At 42.2% G+C, this 16,980-nt stretch overlaps 1 protein-coding gene across 1 annotated transcript in view; it reads right to left on the reverse strand.

Moving 5' to 3' along the window:
- Positions 1 to 16,980, reverse strand: part of LOXHD1 (lipoxygenase homology PLAT domains 1) — a 303,450-nt gene that overhangs the window by 265,642 nt on the left and 20,828 nt on the right. The gene's annotated exons all lie outside the window — the stretch shown is intronic.

The raw sequence follows: 16,980 nt of genomic DNA on the forward strand, positions 1-16,980 counted from the left end.
CTTAGCAAAAATGGCTGAATCAATGAATCTAGCTTTATCACTATGGAGCATCCAAAGACTTGCCTCTACTGACAGCGACATTTTATCTTCAAGGATGCCATGTAATTGGCATCAGACAGACCTCCGCATATTTATACCTAGATAATGAAAAAGCTTATTATTCTTATTTATTATTTGTATTTATTACTGTAGCCCCTAGAGTGCCCAGCTGAAACTGGGGCCCCATTGTGCCAAGTCCTGTGCAAACACACAGCAAGAAAAAGTTACAATCTAAATAAACAAGACCGACAAGGTGGAAGGGGCAAGACAACCAGTGGCTCAAAGATGTGTGAGTGGCTCACCAATGGTCATACAGCAGGTCAGTGGCAGAGATGGGAATAAAACCCAGGTCCCCTGACTCTGAGTCCTACGGTTCTATCTGCTCGCTCCCATACAACCAAATTGCACCAACATTGAAAATGTGCTGTCTTTTTTCAACCTAATTGTGGAGGACACTGCATTCAGCCGTCTGAACTTGTAAATTATACTACCCAGTACTTTCTAAGCAGGTAGCATCACCACCCTGCTCCTCACAAAGCATATATACTCAAGAGAAGGTTCAAGCATACCCTCTTCCTGAGGTTTGGCATTACACATCACTACCATATAAGAGTCAGCCTTGGTTATTCCCAGTGTTTCCCCGCCCCCCCATTCCCAGTCATTGTATCGAATTGCCTCTGCCTCAGTGACACTCCAACCCCTCTTATATTCCTAGGGCCTGATTCTGAGATCCTTACACCAGCATAACTCCACTGACTTCAATGGGCTTACTCTTGAGACCCACCTGGATGGCTTACATGAGAATCAGGCCCCTAGACTGAAGCCCACTGGACACACCTCACCTTACCTTAGTCACTACGTAAACACACCTCTGCTTCGCTATGCGGTGCTGGACACCTGACCCAGAGATAACTCAGCAGAATAGCCCTTTAACCCCATGCAGACACCTAGATTCTACCGCCCTGTTACAGCTATGAACTCCTGCTTAACTGGAGACAACTCCTCAACTCCTGACTGCCCCTTCCAGACACACACCTGTCTACACTGGGCCTTAAGGACAGTAGAAGTCTCAGAATTATCCATGCAAGAACTAGGGTCTCTTTCTAAGGATTCAGAGATCTGACAGAATGGCTGACCAGGGATGCGGAAGGCGCTAATGGGTGAACAGTTTGATTTTTCGTTTGAAGTATTACCTTTTCCACAACACGCTCCTTCCCTGTAGTACCCAGGCACTAAGAGTTCTTACTTTCACGTCCTGACTGGTTCCTTGTTTTCTTAGAGCACGGTGTGTATTGAGATAGTTCTCATAGGCAGGATGACCCCACTTTGTACATCCTGGAGACACCATACAGCCACAGCACTAATTGATTATATCAGATACAGTTGCGATTAAACGGATAATTGCACAAAGTAGCTCAACATCAGCCTATCCTAACAACCCAGGTGCCTTCTACACATTGGCTAGTGCCAGGTAACAGTATAGGGGTTACATTCTAGTGTTTCCATCCATTGATCTTTATAATGGTAAAGCATTATTATCCACATTTCACAGACAAGGGCACAGAGAGGTTAAGGGACTTGCCCACGGGCATAAACCAAGCCTGTGGCAGAGCCGGGAGTAGCAGTCAGGAGTCCCAACTCCTATTCCAATGGGCCATGCTATCTCCTCTGTTACGTAATTGTCTGTTTGCACAGTACTTTGAAAATGGAACATGCTTTCCTACAGCTTCAGTTGTTAGCGCATTAGATTAGCCATTGATCAACAATAAAGCAGATGATTTGCCCAACAAAGCCATATTTTTCAAGACAAAATATATACTTTTGGATGGGCCTGCTAATATCTCCCCATTGTTTACCCTTTTTTTTTTGGTCCCAACCAATCCCAGCAGTGACCCTTCTTCCAGATGATCGCTGAATGTGACCCATTAGAGCTGATGTACAAAGCAGCCAGAGGAAACCGTTTGCAGTGCACAAGAAGTTTTATTGGTCCTCCAAAATTCAGGAACTATTCTACCTATTCTTGAATGCCATCCGCTGGCACCTTATCTATGAACCATTTACATATATGCAGATACAGTAGTCCTGTAACAACCTCATCAATGTCACTGAGAATCAAAGGAAGGTTGCTCTAGAGAAATGCAAGGTGTGCCCTCTCTTCAGTGACTAATAATGCTGCTTCGGGAGCACTCCTTGGCCAGGACTGGTCTAACTGGGAAATGCGTACTTTCTCTGTGCAAAAGCTAGATAGTCTGCCTCTGGTGAGCTGGCTGACCTTTGCACTGGCAGTGTTCTCTGCTGAAGAGCCTGCCATCCAGAAGGCAGTTTTATTTCTCACTCCTGGCGGCCTTCACTCATGCAGATTTTCTGAGCCAGCATTCTCTCTCTCTTTGTAGTAATATTCTCCTGAGATCCTTTGTTCGGAGGAGATTTAATATGGCTTTGCAGCACAGACCAGCAAACCAAGGTGGACTGGGAGTGAAATTCAGGGAACTTGCAGGCTTCTTCACTCATATTATCTTAACCTCTAGGTCAGAGGAAAATCAAGGCAAGTGACAATCATATTAACAGAACTGGGTTTTTTAGAAAACTTCTGCCACATGGAGAGGGAATTCGAGACATTGTTAAAAGCGGCCAAACAAACAGGAGGGCAAAAAAAGTTATCTTGGAAAGGATAAAAGCAAAATAATTGCAGCTGTACTTGTCTGGATCAGGGAAAATAAATAGGAAGATTTCCATTAGGCCTACATAAAATGAAGAAAAGGAGGACTTGTGGCACCTTAGAGACTAACCAATTTATTTGAGCATGAGCTTAGTCTCTAAGGTGCCACAAGTCCTCCTTTTCTTTTTGCGAATACAGACTAACACGGCTGTTACTCTGAAACCTGTCATAAAATGAAGAAGCTCTCAGGATTACATAGATTCAAACCCAAGAAATATTAATACCTCTTATCTGTCTGTGCAATGGATTTACTTTAAGGTTCTCATATTTGATCTAGTTATTTCCTGCAGTAGCTGCCACCTGGCATACCTTATCTGAATATGGATGTAAGTCGGTGTAAGCATGCAAATTGCTTCCCAGAACACAGGGAACTCTGTCACATGAAATTACTCCCCAGTTGAATACTGTGCTGATATGCCTCAGCAGCATGTCAATGAACATGGCACTAAATGTGCTGCCACTAACATGCTCCAAGCCCCATACAGCGAGCAAAAACCTGAGTCTCCTCACACGCCATGAACAAGTTAGTTGCCTGGTCCATTCCAGCCTTTATTACTAAACCATATTAATTCCCCCATCCATCTTACCCTGCTGCTAATTGCTGCTGCATCTGATTTCTCCCCTGGCCAGAAGAACCACCATTAACACTGCTCTGCTCCCATTTGGGCAGCTCGGATTGCTGAAGGGCAGTAAGATCCAATTCCCATCTCCTTTTCCTCCTGCAAATCACAGACCAAGCACATCACTTCCTGAACCACATTAGCTAGAGAGAAGGACATCCATTGCCATTACTTATTTCAAGGGTCCAACAGGTCATAAAGAAGGGAGGCAGCTGCTTCTACTGCTGCTTCAGAGTGAATACAACTCACAGGTATATGTGTACCGCTGCCTTCTGCTTGATAGAACCAGAACTCTCTAGTTATTGTTTTGCCCTCTAGTCTAATGGGTGGCATCCAGAAAATATAAAACCTCCATTTACTGACTTCTCTATCTCCAGTAGCAGAGACCTTTATTGTGAACCAGAGGGTCCCCAAGTCCTATTCCTCATGCAGCCTACGTGCTGTTTAGCTGGCAACACTGGTCTGTGCATAATTACAGATTTGTTACATTAGTCAGGTAGCTGAATGCAAATGAGCCAGTTTCTATGCAATAAAAAGTACATTTTCAGCCCACAAGATCTAGATCCCAAGGCACCTCACTAAAAACCTGCCCTAGAATGTAGACTACTGAATTTCCCATTGAACTTTTGTTCCAGTACTAGTTTACTTTGCCTTCAGAAATATTTGGAGTGCAATCCCCAAACTGTTCCATATTACAGGGCTCAGTAAACAGCTGTCAAGAAGCAAACAACTGGTGATTCTTCACACTGTTAGAACCAGACAGTTGGGTGCCTGGAAATGCTGTTTAAAGCTTAATCCACAATATCATCTAACTGAGGATTTCACAAGATTATGAATAAACATTATGTTACTAAGTAGCTGAACTCCAGAAATAAAAGCAGAGTGATATAGTTACTTGTATTTGCCATTAGCCAGGAGAAAAGGACACTGTGACAATGGCAAGTGGGTCTTCTAATGTCACAGGCACAAGAGCATCTAAGCACTCACACAAATACTTTAAAGGAAAAAAAAATTAAGAAGTAACTCAATCCTACCAGCCCTTTCTTTGCAAAGGCTTGGAGCTGAACCCAGAATGGAAAGGAGTAACATGAAATAACATGGCAGAGGAGCAATATCAAACAGCTCAAGTAATTTGCTATGGAAAATGTAGCGGGCGTCTTTAGGAGGGCAAGATGAAATGAAAGCGCTAATATCATCCTTTCCAGCAGGCAGACAGGAAGATACTTACTAAGTCATAAGCTATGCTGGATTCTCTACTCTGTCACATATTATGATTGCACTTAGGAGGCAGACTAAAGCCATCTATATCATAGTGTACTCTAGTGGGTAAGGGCTCAATTCTGGAAGGTGGAATTCTCAGCACTCTGACTGGATCTAGCTAAGCACTTCACCATGTGATCCAGTCTCAGAATATAATTAGACCCACAGGGTGACATTCTGGCCTCACTGAAATCAAGGGCATAACTCCCATTTAATTCCATGGGGCCAGAATTTCACCCGTTGACTTCAACAGAACCTCACACATGTTTAAGCGCTTTGCTGGATCAGGCCAGAGTGCTCAGCCCCTTGAAGGATCAAGCCTTGGGGTAGAGAACAAGGAGTCAACATTCCCCGATTCTATTTCCAGCTCTGCGACCGACTACTTCTGTGACATTGGTCAAGTCACTTGAGTGAAGTAAGTCACCTTAGTTTCACAGGGGCTGAGAATCTGCAGTCTCCATTGAATTCAATGGGCACTGCAGGCATTCAGCATCTCCAGCAATCAGGACAATTATACTTAGGTGCCTACCTTTAGGCTTTCAAGTTTGATTTAAAAAACAAAAATAAAAACAAAACCTTAACCTCTGGGGTCTTAAATCTGATCCAGCAAAGCACTTAACCACATGCTTAACTTAAACATGTGAGTATTCTCATCGAAGCCAACGCACTTAAAGTTAAGCATATGCTAAAGTGTTTTGCTGGCTCAGAGTCTTTGTTTCTATACATGAAATTGGGATAATACTACTTACCTACCTCACATGGTTTTGTGACACTTAATACTTTGCAAAGCCCCCGATGAAAGTGAAAACAACTGTTTAATATAGAGCCACTTAAGGCATTTTATAACATGTCTAAAATGTTAACTATTTACCTTTGTGTAAATATTTCAAAACAGGAAGCTTTTCCAGAAATGTTTTGCTGGAATCTCCCTGCTCCTCCTTTTGTTGATGGTTTCCTTCTGGCAGACATGGGTTGATCATAGCTCCTAGGCCATCCTGATGAAGTCACTGGAGGGAGAGCTGACATACACTACCTCCCCTTCCCTGAGAGACTTTGGGACTGTGTTTGGGACTATCTACCTTAGATATAGCTGTCCCTAGCCAATATGGCTCATAATCTCTGAGTAACTTTAGATCCACCCGGGTCCTGGATGTCTAGGTGATGTGTGATATAACTGTACTTTGTTTCATCTGTTGATGTCTAGGAGGCTGGAACTGTTCCTCCTTGATTCTGAGCTATCCACAGAGATCCACACAACTGTACCTAGGTGCTAGGATTGCTCTGATGTACTCCAATCAGGGCTACCCTCAAAAGATAACCCAGGAGCAGAGCACTCCATCTCTTGAGTGAAGAGTTATGTGTTCCTAAGGGGTTATGGCGGCTCTATGCTCTGATCTGGTTACTAAGGGCCTAGTCGAGCAAAGCACTTAAGCATGTGCTTAAAATTAAGCACACAAAGTGCCATTAAAGTTAATGGGACTACTTGTGTGCTTAAAGTTAAGCACACACTTAAGCACTTTGCTGGATTCGAGCTATAGTCATTTCCAAGGGTGAATCAAGGCTTTGGTTACTATCTATAAATCACTAATTGAACTCAGACCGAATTACCACCTCTCTCTTATGGCAGGCATTGTGCTTGGCTGCATCAACGCTAAAATCTCCACTGTGGACAATCTCTACGACATATTTGTTTGGTCAAGCTCTTGTTTGACTGTTAATAATATTAGGAATAGGGTGCTTTTTTAGAGAACAGCATGGGACAGGGAAGAGAGCAAGGCTCCTACAATGAGTATAGATAAAAAATATAATAAATATTGTCCAAAAATCAATACTTAGTTGGGAAAGAAGTAGATAACACATCGTACCATGAGACTCTACAGAATGGAGCAATTAAAATAAAATAACTGCACCTGTTCAGTAGTCTGTTTTTAAATGCTTAATGCACCTTTTCACTTACAAATAAAAAGAAACAAAAACAACAAGGCACCTTCAACCTTTATTTATTGACTACAGCCAGACCTTTCAGCGAGGATCAGTAATCACAACCGGAGTCAGATTTTCAAAACAGCTCACTCCCAGCAATGTTCTTCACCATTTCATTTGAGAAAGCAAACTTTAAACCTGCTTATTTTATACTCTAGTAGCCTAGCTATACTTAGCAGCCTAATAGCTGAACAGCCATATGAATTTATGATAATTAAAAAATATAAGATACTACCAAGACATAGTCCATCTTTTTAATCCTGAATTATTATTATATAAACCTATAATTAATTATTATTATTATTAACCTGCATTAACCTTATTAATACGCTTCCTTTAAAGATCAGCAGTAATAGGGGAATGCCAACTGGGCTCTGCTACAGTGAAATATTTTATACTGACGTATGCCTATTCCAAAAGCTATGCCCTATCTGGGTTAAAGAGTAACAGCATTTTTATCTCATCTGTTATTTCTTTCCCCAGGGAGTAATTTGTTGGGATTCAAAAGACAAACAAGATCATCCCACAGATTTGGGTTTACTTTTGGTTGTGTTTATCCAATTGCAAATGTTGATATTAGACTAAAGGTGAATGGAAGCAATTTAAGGCATTTTTTTTGCATGCTTCCAACCTCTAGATAAGGGCTTTGTTCAAATATAGTAAATACTTTCTTTTGACAGAGATAAAAGGATATCTTCAGCTGGGAATTTTTTTGTGGAACATTAGATTCTGAAACCAAACCACATTACAATCTACAGGAATACTCCAGGAATACTCCAAACTGTTTGCAGGTGGCTATGGTTTAAGAAACATTCAACACAAAAGACAAAATGTTATCCTACCAGTACGTGCACTAGAAGACTGAAGTCTCTTTCTCCACCACATTGCAATTTATCTGACGCAGGTCTTGTCCACTCCCTTAATTCAGGTCTTGGTGCTGGGCAGATTGTTTAACTAAACCACTTAAGAAAGGGAGCTCTCTTCATGTTGTCTCAGGTATGGCTTTGTCAGCAAAGGAGCTTGAATGATCCAGCAAAGAGAGAAGTCAAGATGTACCAGCTATCACTTCTGGTATTTAAGTGCAAGCGTCAGCCAACTGAGAGCCCTTTCAGACTTAATGAGTGCTTTAAAAAAATATGAAGCTGGCAAGGACCTATCAACCTCTGCTAGAATGAGGGAAGATCATAAAAGTGAAAACTAAGAGGAATCACTAATGTCATTTTGTACAGAGATTCTGCCCTTTCCCCCTACCTTCTTCTTCATCTATGCTTTACATTAGCTGCTTTGTAAAAGTTCACTAAAGCAGAACTTTAATATCAATAATATACAGAGGGGTTTTTTTTTGTTGAATGGCTGGAGTTTTTTTAACTAGGGGAAATTCAGGCTTTTAATGTCACTAACAGAGAGGCAAAAGGATTCTATCAAAATAAAAATCAAAGATTTGTTTGAAAAATCCTTACCTATATAGCTAAGAACATCTAGATTTTTAAAATGGAGAGAGCTGTAAGAAGCTATTTTGCTATTCAGCCTGTATGCTCTTGCACATTTCCCTCCGTCTGGGCACTGAACTATTGTTTCTACTTTAGGATGTAGGCAGTTTTGCTTCCAAGTTCTACTGTTGCAGCACAGTGGTTCACCCATGGTTCTGTCATTCTGTGGACCACATAGGAAAAGACCATCTCCTAGGCTCACTACCCCTTCCCAAGCACCTACTACTTGGGCAGCAAAACAAAGATGGATTTTCAGAAAAGCGCTCCACATTGGTTTAACTTTGTTCCCACTGGAGTCAATGGGTAGTGTACTACTGATTCCAATCAGAGCAAAGTTAGGTGAGTGCTGAAGACCTTAGAAAATCTCACCCAGCACCTTTGGAGAAATAACAGTTATGGACAACTCAGAATCCAAGAACTCCACTTGTGATACAATGCTGTTCTGTCTGGTTTCACACCCCAGCCAGGGAGGGTGCTGCTTATGTTTAAAAAGTGTTTTCATTGACATTAAAAAATGCATGAAAAGCATTATTTCTATTGAGCCAGCTTCATCACTGGCATAACACCGCTATAAACCAGTGGAGTTACACTAGAAATGAACTGGGACCATTAGGTTTTCTTTAAAAATAAATAAATAAATATTTGAAGAACTACAGTTTGGGTTTAAAACCATGTGATAGCATCTGTATAAGACTCTGATTTTGTCAATCTTATGCCAAGGGTGTTTAAAGCAGCAATAATAGCGCTTCATCCAAGAATCTCACATGTAATTTACAAATCTTTTAGGAATCTATAGAGCACCAGTCACAGTGTCTAGGTACATTAATGAATTAAGCTGCACAACATTCCTGTGAGATCAGTTTTACTATCCTCATTTTACAGATGGAGAAAATCCACGCCACTGTGATGTTCCCCTGGTGTTATCTGGACCGGTGATCTGCTAGGTCATTCCATTCCTCAGCTCTGGGAGCCAGTCTTACCCTGCTCTACTGTGAGAACCCCCCACTACCAGGTTGTTCCCACACAGCCTCTAGCAAAGCTGCTCCAAGCTACGTGACTGAGCTCTTTTGGCCAGCCACTGCTTGGATTGTGCAACCGAATGACATTAGCCAATATCTCCAGTCCCAGATTCAACTCCAGGAACCTTCATCTTGCAGTGTCTAGTTATGCCCGCTGGACGCTGCAAGCTTATATGAGTTCGTCAATTTAAGAAAGAAATTTATATGTACCAGGCTTGTTATCCCATGGGGAGTCTCTGACATGCTTCAAACCAAACGCACTGCTTCAGGTAGAATAAACAAACAAATTTATTAGCTACAAAAATAGATTTTAAGTGATTATAAATCAAAGCACAACAAGTCAGATTTGGTCAAATGAAATAAAAGCAAAACGCATTCTAAGCTGATCTTAACACTTTCAGTGCCCTTACAAACTTAGATGCTTCTCACCACAGGCTGGCTGGCTGCACTTCAGCCCAGCTGTATCCTTTGATCAGCTCTTCAGTCCTTTGGTGGTGGTGTCTGTAGATGGAGGTGGAAGAGAGAGAGCATGACAAATGTCTCTCCCTTTTATCATGTTCTTTCTTCCCTCTTGGCTTTGCACCACTTCAGAGTCAGGTGAGCATTACCTCATCCAAGACCCAAACTGAACAAGGGTAGGGGGGTGACTCCCTCAAGAGTCCAATAGATCCTTTGTTGCTGCCTAGGCCAGTGTCCTTTGTTCCTGTGAGGCTGGGCTGGGTTTGCCCCATACATGCCCTGATGAGGTGTGAACTGCCCCTCTGCTCCTGGAGAGTTTTGCCTGGGCTTGTTTTAAGCCATGAGGACACATTTGCAGCCTCATAACTATATACATGGAATTACAAACTATAACATTACTATAACATTGATTATGCCATTGGATTGGTCCTGCTTTGAGCAGGGGGTTGGACTAGATGACCTCCTGAGGTCCCTTCCAACCCTGATATTCTATGATTCTACGATAACAACAATGCTCAGTGCATCATGAGCCTTCCAAAGACACCCGATATGACAAACTTTTTATTGGACACCACACAATCATATTATAAAGATGAATATGGGGGTGCAGGGTGTTCTCCCGAGGTACAGAGCATCACAGCAGGTTTGGAGTTAAAGTTTCTTCAAGAGATTTCTTCATTTAAGACACTGAGGAGAAAGATCTATGCCTCTGTGAAGTTTAGTATTTGCTACCAGAGCTATGCATGTTACGTGCTATTTAGTTATTGCTGTTTCTATAGAAAAGTTTCTAAAATCTGCACAGAGGATGATATTACAATATACCTTATCTTTGTTAGTGGTACGGGAGAGGAGATTGTTATTTGCTTCTGCATCTAGCATGGGAGGACCTACTTCTGATTTGCAAGAAATATTCAGTGGCAAAAAACTACATTTATGCAGAGTTACGGTTGCTTGGTGGCATGTCTTCCACTTGCAGAACTTTGGACAACACAAACTTCTGAAAACTAGGAAATGCACAGTGAAGGTTGCTCATGCAACCTTAACTCTGCCCTCTTTCAGCAAGCCCCAGTACGCCTCATGAACACATATACCTTTACTCTGCCAACTCCACAGTTACTGAAATGTACAAGCTCTTTTATAACCCATTCACTCTCATCTCCAGGACTCCATCTAACACTATTAAAGGACAAAAATGGGGAAGGAAAAAAAAAGGATTGTGCTCTTTTCTGTTTTCTCCTGGAGCAGGAGAAATTGGCAATTATCTGCATACACTCTAGAAGCAGGAAGTGTGTTATGTTATCACCTGCATTAAGAGGAGGAGGCAGTAGCGGAGCCTGCTTGGTAAAGGTGCATTTGTGATCTTAGGACACGTGGGTTACTTGGAGGTGTGTGACAGAACCGTGATTATGATATAAGGCGATGTGTGTTTTGCACCTTCCAATGTGTGTAAGCAAGGGAAGAGCTGCAGGTGTACCATCAGGATCCAGTATGCATCATTTCAGGGCAGAATTGTGTATGTCATATAAGTAGCAGGGCACAGGTGTTTTATTACAAAGAGTATTGTCAATAGTGAGCTGGGATATGAAAGCAGTCTAAGCATTTATTATCTGAATGCACGCCAGGTAAAGCGAGTGTGGTCGGTGTCAGGTGTAGCTGTACTGATGGTAGAGGCAGTAGTTAGCTCTGCTTGGCAGAGGTGCATTTGTGAGATCTGTGGATTTCTTTGAAGTGTGTGATCAAGCTGTTATTGTGATATGAGAAGATCTATGTTTTCCACCCTCTAGTATGTGAGAGCAAAGGGAACAGGTGCATGTGTACCTTCAGGATGCAGTATCCATCATTTCTATGAAAAATTATGTAGGTTGTCAGTAGCAGGGGACAAGGCTTTTATTACAAAGAATATTGTCAGCAGTGAGGTGGAATATGAGAGGATTCCAGTGCTTTAATGATGGTTAAGTGAAGTGTAGATTAAGATGGTATCCTGTGAGTATGTGTAAGGGAGTTGTAAAAGGCTGAGAAGTGGTTTTTAAGTTTACATGTGTGGTATTCTATCTGGGGAGTTGACTAAGTGTGTGAGTGTACGCCAGGATCTGGAACCTCCTGAATCTTATAGTGCCAAGATCAGTGCTTAATTTTTGCTGGGGCTTGCCAGGACTGAGCCCTGGCACCTCTTGGCTTGGCAATTAATAGCCCCAGCACCTCTCGGCTTACCACATCAGTTATGAAACTAAAATAATTGTTTGAGCCCCTGCGCCTACTTGCTTGAGCCCTGACATCTCTTTCATTCCTCCACCCCCAATACCTCTCCCCTCCCAGGAAGCATTCACAGGTCTAATTTTTCCCAAAGAAAGACTTTTATTACATTCCCCAGAAAATAAATTTGTCACCCGCGACTTACAGATTGTAGCAACCTCCAGTCATAGTCCAAACCCCCTTTGTGATTAACTTAGCCTTAGTTATGTCAACTGAAGGATGAGTTTACAGCTATCAGTCTCAACAAGGTCTCTGAGCCATCCAGTCACTAGTACCTCTCAGTTTAACAGTACAAGGCAGGAGAAAAAACTTGTTTTGGAGGGATGGGGGGATGAAACTCTAACCCCTCGGTTAAATGACGGCAAATTTTGATCAATAATGCTACCCCAAGCCCCCATGAGGCACAAATTTCAAAGCAATCCAAATGAACAGATCAGATTTTAGAGCACTTTAAAGGGTTGCGCTTTAAAGCATATAAAATAATGGGAACGGAAACCTCTAGCAGCTGTACTAGTGATAGCGTACTACTAGTGTACTACTAATAGTACTAGTGGCACCTCAGAGACTAACCAATTTATTTGAGCATAAGCTTTCGTGAGCTATAGCTTGAAGTGAGCTGTAGCTCACGAAAGCTTATGCTCAAATAAATTGGTTAGTCTCTGAGGTGCCACTAGTACTCCTTTTCTTTTTGCGAATTCAGACTAACACGGCTGCTACTCTGAAACCTGTCATTTTCTTAAATACCACTCTCAATTTGGGTCCCCTGTAGATTTAGTGGATGCCACGCACTACCTTCAGTAAAACTCGACAGATTGAGATCATTTTGGCCTGCATCACATCAATAATTTGACCTCTATCTCTGAACAAAAAAACCCACCTAGAAATATTTTGAAAAATGGCTATTATTTTCTGGGTTTATATCTCTGCAACCCCTTGTTCAAATGACCCGAAATTTGGCTTATTAACCCTACCTGGCACCCTCCTGCAGCACACCAAATTTCAAAGGAATCTGACTAAGCATGTTGATTACAGAGGTCTTAGAAATTTGCCCTTGAAACAGAAGATGTGACATAAGCTTAACTACTGTGGAGCTGCTGTACCATTAAAATCAAAGAAATATTTTGAAGAGGTGTTATTGCTCCTTCAAAAAAAGACAACTATTCCAGAGACACTTTACCATAATGGGCTCTCATTTTAGAAAAGAGACAACTAAGTGGGGACATGATAGACATCTATAAAATCATGAACAGTGTGGAAAATATGAACAGGGAAGTGTTATTTACCCCTTCACAATAATCAGGGGTCACCCAATGAAATTAATAGGCAGCAGGCTTAAAATAAATGTAAGGAAGTACTTCTTCACACAAAGCACAGTCAACCTGTGGAACTGGTTGCCAGGGGATGTTGTGAAGGCCAAAATTATAACTGGGTTCAAAAAAGAATTAGATAAGTTCATGGAGGATAGGTCCATCAATGGCTATTAGCCAAGATGGTTAGGGATTCAATCCCATGCTCTGGGTGTCCCTAAACCTCTGACTGCCAGAAGCTGGGACTGGACGACTGGACAACTGGACGTTATTGATCATACAATAATTGCCTTCTTCTGTTCATTCCCTCTGAAGTATCTGGCACTGGCGACTGTTGGAAGAAAGGATACTGGGCCAGACAGACCATTGGCCTAACCCAGTACGGCCATTCTTATGTTCTTTATGTTCTTATTTTATGCTCAACAACTGCCAGGAAATATTACTATAGGTCAGGATGATTAACGCTGTCAGCGCTATTCGGGAGGCACAGTTTAGAGCTCACTGGTCTGCAGCACACTATAGGACTGTGTTCAGTTTGTCCCTAGAAGGTGCCGCTGAAGGACGCAATGTTTTATAAAAATCAGATCCCAATCATTTTACATCTACTGTACAATATGCATGATTATAAATACAGAGACATATTGTATGTACACCTTTGTGCTTTCATTATGCATATTTAAAGGCTTAAGTACTTAACTGGCCACGGACAATTCCCCCAAGTTTCAAAAGTGCTGAGCACTCTGCAGCTTCCCAAAATTAAAGGCCACTTTTGAAAATGTGGACCTCTGCCCTTATAGTACAACAGAAGCTGTACATTTCTATAGCACAGCCAATGTCTGGTAGAACAGTGCTTGCAGCCCTGGACATTAACCTTTAAATACTTACCCTAATTAATAAATAAAGCAAGGAGATGCCTATTTTTAGGTAGTGCACTGGTGGTGACCTGACAGCCAATTAAGGTTCACAATAACAAGCCTTGTTCACAAAGGAAAACCTGACCCTGAACCTTTCTGATTTTTCTTTATTAAAATGTAAAAAGAAACTAGTCAGGATTCACTTCTGCTGGCAGAGGGAGATGCAAATTACACTTTCCCATGCCAGCCAGGTCAGTGCCTATGCAGGGGAATTCACCCCTGGGGAATGCAGGCAGCATTTTTAACACTACCCTCCCCTAGAATTTCAACCATGCTAGGCAGCTTGGGGTTCTGCAGAGGTCTCCATAAGTCTCCTGCCACCGGAGACTACTGAGTTTACGTGTGAAATCAGCACATCTTCATGGGCGCTGGAACAATGTTTACAGTGTGGGTGCTGAAAGCCATCGCACAAACTGTAAACCCTGCATATGATTAAGCCATGCATTTGGTTGCTATTACTACTTCAAGTCCAGGGATACAGACAGCACTTCTGCTCTTGGCGACTGAGATGTAGGTGGTCACAGCTAGTGGTTGGAACATGCCTAGTGGTTAGAGCAGGCATCGGTAGCCAGGAATTGGCACCCAGGGTCAGAGTCAGCAGTCAGATGCCACAGCCAAAGTCAGAGCTCAGGAATCAGCACCGAGGGTCAGAACCCGGTTAGCTGGAGCAAGGCAAGGCATGGGCCAAGGCTGGGAACAATCAGGTATAGGCGCTGTCACAGCCATGGGAAAATGCTTTGAGCAGCTGCTAAACTGCAACTGCTGCTGGGCTTAAGAGCCAATCTGCTGAGCCATCCACTCAGGTGGCATAGCCAATTAGACAGCCTACTACAGGCCAGCTGTGTGCATTAGGTAGCCCGGAGACCGGCTCTGCTGTAGGTCCTAATTCCTGACACCTGAATGTCTTTACTATGCATTTTCCCAATATTTGCACCTGCACAGGTTGCCTCAATACCCGTCCTGGCAGCCTTTCTATTGCAGACAGACCCCGCGTGAATCTGCCCTACCACATGTCAATGTTAATATTGCTGGAAAAATAAGATGTGACAAACCCAGGAAAGGTAAAGTTAAACTGACTTTTTTCCCTTTACTCTCTTCCCTGTGAATAAAAAACAAGGCAAAATGCTGTGAGTCACAGCTGGCGCCTGACCTTTAACAAAGATGTTATTCAAGCACTAACAGCAGCATCAAAATAAATTGCAATTGTGCCATGTTCAATAGCAATCTCATCAGACTTCCCAAGCTAAGCAGGGCTGGGTTGGGTGCATATGTGGGAACATCTGACTCAGTATATAAACACGAGAGACCTCCAAGGAACAGCGAGGCACTGCAGAAAGTGGTGTTAGTGATTCAATCGGTGGCACTAAATAAGCAGGTTGATTTTCAGAGGTGTTATGCCTATACAACTCCCCTTGATTTACCGGAGTCCCACGAGAAAAGGAAGATGCAGGGGCTCAACACCTCGGAAAGTCTGGCATTTATTTAAGTGCCTAACCTTAGGCATTCAAGTTTCATGACTTTGGCCTAAGTGACTTGCCCAAGATCATACAGGAATCTGTGGCAGAGCCGATAATAGAATGCTCATTCATTTTCTTGAGACCAGGTGGGTGAGGTAATACATTGTATTGGACCAACTTCTTTTGGTGAGAGAGAGAAGCTTTCAAGCTTACACAGAGCTCTCAAAACATGAAAAAAGAGCTCAAGCTTTCAAAAAGCTCAAACGCTTGTCTCCCTCACCAACAGAAGTTGGTCCAATAAAAGATATTACCTCACCCGCTTTGTCTCTCTAATATCCTGTGACCAACATGGCTACAACTACACTGCATACATTCATTTTCTTAACGATTGTGTCACTTGCTGCCAGTGGTGGTTATGAGTTTGTACAGATCACCCTGGAGATTGTTATAGTTACTATGCCTGGACATTGGCAGTATGTGTGCAAATCAAACAGAAAACTCTATGAAGTTTATAGTGCAGTTTTAACAAACAAAACCACATTAGGGAAGAGAATACTGAATTTAGGCCTTAATTCTGTCACTCAGTTGTGAAGTTGTGGGCCACTCTCTACACATATGGTCTCATTATATTGTCCCACTGTGATGCACTGGCTGCGTGTGTATATATATATATATATATATATATATATATATATATATAAGTATGTAGACATTGTTCTCTAGTGGCTGACCCACAAAAAGGATAAGGGAGCTGCTACTTGTGGAAGCTCAGGAGTTCGCTCTTAAACTACAGGGTACCACTGCTTGGCTTCTGAGCCGACAGACCAGGTTTATAGTCCCAGCTGCCAATTTGTTTGTGTGTATGATTTATATGCAGTAGTTGTTCCTGTTGTCTGCAGATCATGAATTTATTTTACCACAAAACTAGGCAAGTATCATAAAATTATGTCCTGAAAAGTCAAGGCTCAATAGGGCAGAAATGTGGTTTAAACTTAAAGGACACCGTCTACATACTCACTTATTCTTAAGGTTTGTCATTTACACTGTGCTGCTCTCTTACAAGCTTGAGAACAGAGTTCATTCCTTACCAGTTCTGCCTGTTTCCAACCAGTAATTATTGCTTACCTCTTCTGCCTCCTGCCCATCCCCTAGTTTATGTAGAGCGCAAGCCAACCTGGCTTTGTATTATTTATTATTGTTGTCATTTTTTCCCAGTTAGTAAATCTCCTACTGCTGTTGTGTGTTTTTAAGAAGAAACACACTGATGGAATCCTGAAGCCAATATTTTCAGTTGGGAACAACATTTATGCTATTTAAGTCTGGTTAGCGTGGCGTCCCTTTGTTTTGGCACACAGATTCTACAGCAACCCAGATGGATACGCACAGCCCAGGAATATCACTGTGTCAGTTCACAACAAGAAAAACATGCATGAACTGGGAGGTTTTCCTGCCTCCTATTC

The sequence above is a fragment of the Chelonia mydas genome, chromosome 5 (genome assembly GCF_015237465.2).
Source record: "Chelonia mydas isolate rCheMyd1 chromosome 5, rCheMyd1.pri.v2, whole genome shotgun sequence".
NCBI classification, from domain to species: Eukaryota; Metazoa; Chordata; order Testudines; family Cheloniidae; genus Chelonia; species Chelonia mydas.